This window comes from Propithecus coquereli, unplaced genomic scaffold, assembly GCF_000956105.1.
Source record: "Propithecus coquereli isolate 6110/MARCELLA unplaced genomic scaffold, Pcoq_1.0 Scaffold5, whole genome shotgun sequence".
Classification (NCBI taxonomy): Eukaryota; Metazoa; Chordata; class Mammalia; order Primates; family Indriidae; genus Propithecus; species Propithecus coquereli.
The window spans coordinates 3,253,616-3,258,478 of NW_012150840.1; the positions used below are offsets into that span (position 1 = coordinate 3,253,616).

At 36.3% G+C, this 4,863-nt stretch overlaps 1 long non-coding RNA gene across 1 annotated transcript in view; it reads left to right on the top strand.

The window, feature by feature from the left end:
• LOC105819793 overlaps positions 1–4,863 on the top strand; it is a 19,130-nt gene that overhangs the window by 13,098 nt on the left and 1,169 nt on the right. The window lies entirely within an intron of this gene.

Sequence of the window (4,863 nt, forward strand, 5' to 3'; positions counted from 1 at the left end):
ATTTAAGGGCAAAATTTGGTACCAAAGTTCAAAAATTTTATTTCACTGCTCATAAATTACTTTATTTCTCAGCACACTTCTTTTAAAATATAGATTTCTAAAATGATGGAGATATTAATTGAAAGACTCCAAATTTGATAGGATAATTACACTATCATATAACTTTAAAAATAGAATTAGCTCTCTAATACTTTAAACATTTTTATAAAAATGAACATTCGGCTTGGATAGTGTCTATATGAAAAAGACACCGGTGTTAATAGATGCTACTTAAAGAAATGCCACATATCGAAATTGGTTGAGGATAGAAATATACATACCTTGGAATTGAAAAGATAAGGAAAGAAGAAAATTATCAAGAAAGTAAGAAATTGTAATACTTATTGCATTTCAGAAATCTTAAGCAAAAGCAAGAACTCGTGGGCAATGAACGAGTAACAGATGTAAAAGTCTGTTTTATTTGATGACATCATTAACTGAGCTCTGATCTATATATTCATATGGAGAGAAGGACTGACTTAGAAACCAGTGGTATTTGTGAATATGCTTTTTGTCTTTTTTAAAGTGCTGATTTCAAAACAGGTTATTATCTTGTAGGGCATTTCACTTTTTTTTCCCAATAAACAACTTATAGATAAGGGTTTGACTAATGTTATCTTGATTTTTTTTAAAAAAATAATTTGTATGTAAACTATGTAAACTTGTCTGAGTTAACCAATAGATTACTGGCATTTTACCACGGCAAACTGATAAATAGGGAGACCCTACATAGGCTTGCTCTGCTCACTCTACTCAGCGTGCTCTGTTATGTGAGATGCAACAGGTGGAAGACCAATTACAAATTTTTTGAACCTGGGCATCCTTTCCTTGGCAACAAGAACCATCCTTAAGATAAGGCAGATGAGATGGGAAAATTGAGAATCTTTGGTAATATTGATCACTCCTGTGGGTGCCCAACGAGCCTAAAGGCCGAGTAAAGAAGAACATAAAAAGGGGAGAGGAGGAAAAATGAAGAGAAGAGGAAGAAAAAAAGGGGGACAAAGAAACAAGAAGCAGAATTAGTAAGTGAAAGAAAAAGTTGTTTCATGTGAGGGGGGGTGGTTTGCTATACTCAGTTTTGCTTTCCTGTGTTTGCTGTGCACCAGACCCCGCTATTGCACCGTTTGATTCTTTCATTCACCAATGATGCATAAGACTAGATTCTGTTCAGAAAATATACAATTAGAAATGTGCTTTTACTATAAAATAGCCCTGAAACTGAGCTCTTTGGGTGGACAAGCAAAGGAAAAACGGCAAATAGTTAAGCTGGGGAAAGACTAAGTGATGAATTTGTGAGTGAATGGGTACGTTCAAATGCATTAGCTGATTTCAGTGTACACTCCAAGATTTGACAAATTCAGTGCTAGAAGACTTGGAAGTAAGTGCAGTTCACCACCATTTATTGAGCAACTCTTATGAACCAGGCACTGTGCCAGGTATGGGCATACATCAGCGAATGATGTACTGACCTAGAACTCAGATGATTTGGTTTTGTTTTAAAAGGTAGGAGCTCTTTATTGGGAGCAGCGCTTGCACTTTTCTTTTCCAAACTGGGATGGTTAGCAAACATGTATCTCCAAAAGTGTTTGCAGATAAGAAAATGCACAGGGAGATCTTAGAGTAGAAAGAGCATATACATTCTTCTTAGCAGCATATTTATACCTGGAAGCATAATAGAAAGCCACTATTGCATAGCAGAAGTGTGGCTGGCCTTCGCTCATCCCTGGGGCACCTCTGTGGGGGTGGTGGGAGGCAAAGGCCAGTATGGAACAATTCCTTCTTCCCCCTCTCTGACCTCTCTAGCTTTCGTGTTCTTTTACAGGGCAAATCAGGTTAATATTAATGTCAAGGAGAGCTTTAAAGGAGAAAGGAAATCAGTAAATCACAGCCTGAGAGTTGTGTGCGGTGAGTGCAAGATCAGAGAGGCAACCTTCTTTAATTTGCCTTGTGCTAGTGAATTGCTTGAATGAACCTGGGGATTTCTTAACACCAGCTACCGGAGCCGTCTTCCTTCTCTCTCACTGGCTTCATCTTAGAATCACAGCCCAATCCCAGTCTTTGTAGTGCACTCCAAATGCAAGTTATAGTTCTATTCTTCACCCCACCTTGTCCCCTAGTGTGGATACTGATTTGTTCAAAGCAACAATTTTCAGTACTGGCTAAGCTTCTTTGGGAAAGCGTTTCCAGAGTGTGTCAAACAAAATAGAATTCATCACACTAACATTATGGTAACCAGGACAATAATGGTCATTATTGGCTGGACAGAGTTCTTTTCGAAACTACTGTACTTAGTCATTAAATAATTGTTTACTAAGGTAATCTTCATGTTTTTAGAACTCAATGTAATAGACAACAATTGTATATGTTCTGCTAAAGAAACTGCCTTAGGTTGGAAACAATAGAAGATTGTGTGTAATTAATTCAAGCATTTCATGAATATTTATGTAATCTATAGCATTTTAATTTACATGTTCTTGTTCTCAAACTTCATTACTATACATCAGCAACATGATAAATTTCAGGTTTTTGTTTCTTTGTTATGTAGACTATGTCTAAAATTTGTTGTATGTTCTTGGTTCAATATCTTGGACAAAATTTCCCTATTAAAGTAAATGTGTCTTTCCCTAAGGATTACCCTATAGTTGGGTGGAACAAATCACTAGGGGTCTTATTACAATAGATTCCTTTTGCTAGGTCTGGGATAGGGCCTGGGGGTCTTCGTTTCTCAAATCTCCCAGGTGATGTGGATGCTGTCAACTCATTGCCCACATGTTGAGTAGTGAGGTTCTATATCACTTGAGAATGAAAATATACACTCAAGCCTATGCTCTTATACTGTCAAAGAATATATGTTTATTTCTGTTGTCCATAGAAAATTTTTTCTTTAAAGAAATAAAAGGCATAAAGTAAATATCTTAAAGTCATAAAACTGGTTTTCTAAATTTGCTACAAATATTATAATACTCTGTACAGTAAAAAAGAAAGAAAATTATTTCTCTTTTAAGTTTTCTCTCCCCCAAGTGTAGAAAAGGAACATGGGTGTGGTCATGTACCATTCTTATCAGTCAGGAAATGACACATGGTAAATTTCTCTTCTTGATTTTCCACTTTGATTGTACCCAGATAAGGGAGCTCCATTTGGTAACATCAGAGCAAAACAGAGCAAAGATGAAATTTTCTTCACGGTTAACAAGAATTTGGCAATTTCTTGCTCAGCCAAATCTGAGAAAACCTTACAAAAACATTCTATATTAAATTCAAAATTTTGTGTAACTGCATAGGCTGAAGATTTTGGTAAACCTGAGCTCGAAATGGCACCTGGATCTTTAAATTTTTGTCTTAAACTCTTTCTTGAACTTTATTCTATGAGAGATTTCCTCCCATAGATTTCCTATTTCTCCTCAGTTGTTGGGGTCTCAGTATGGGGTGGAGGATTGGTGTAAATGGGAGAGTTGCATACATTGTCTAATTTGAGCATGCCAAGTGATTTTTGTCAGGCTCTTTCTGGTCATGAAATTTTGGTATAGCTATTGTGAAATATAGTGTCATAAATTTGTCATAGACCATTAATGAAGGAAGAGAAGCAGAAATTTAGTTCTGTGGGAATGCACTCAAATATCAAGCAGATGGTGTTCTACAGCATTTATTTGGGAAAATGTGCATCTGTTACATAATCTAAAATATGTCTTTTTCACATTTAAAAATATTTGGGTCATGATTTAGAGTTTTTATTGGATTGTTTTTTAAACTGAGAGGAAGAAGAAAGGTTACTGTATTTTAAAACATATTTGACATGTTACTAATAAAATTTTATTTCTGGTGAAATTTAGGTGCCTTTGTTAAGCAGGGGAGGTGGGATCATGAACATCTGGCAGCTGCTGCATGTCTTTTAATTCCAGAGGCCTCATTTTAAAGGCATATGATTATATTTCTTTTAGCAGTTTGTTTTCAACACAAAGTTTGCTTAAGGATTTGGAAGACATTCTCAGTCTCCTGGCACATTTTCTCCACTAAAATTGACCCCCAAATGGTTTTTAGATAGCATGAGTCATAAACAAAGACAGAACTCACACTGTTTAGGCCTTATTTAAACATCACAACTATAAATCTCAGAGTCATAGTTCCTCTACCCACAGAACAACAGCAGGTGTGCACATTGGTTCTTCATGGGTTCAAGAGGTGAACTGGGCATCTAGGGAGAGAGATTCTTTCTCTTTCTAGCAGGGCTAGTGCTTGATATGAGCTTTGCAAACCAATGATTGCAAAGTCCCCTACAAACCACTGACTTATCTGGGGCAGCATTGTCTAATGTAAGGTGTTTCCAAGCAAACAGCATTTTTCTGTGTGTATCTGGCAAGATAAAGGCTTAAGTGTACAGTTAACTTGAGCAACCAGGAACAACTGATCCATATAAATGACAGAGACTTTCTGGTGTTTGTTAGTAGAAACTTAAAGAAATATGGACAAACACATCCAAGATGACAACATACAGAGCCAATCTGTATTTTCCAGAGATAAAGAAACATTCTTACATATTAAATGAATATTTATATAAGCACCTTGGACAGTGTGTGATACGCTTTAGTAGCAATAAGTGGCATTGTCCAAGTGACTCTTTGTGTTTTTTTTAATAAATAAATGTGTTTTTACCATTTGTGTTGCACCTTTAAGTCCCAAAGTAAGTGGTTATACCTTACACACACACACACACACACACACACACACACAGACACACACACACACACACACACACACACACACACACAGGAACTCCAAATTGCAGGCGAATGGGCTTCTTTATCTATTACTATTAAGAAGTGAAAG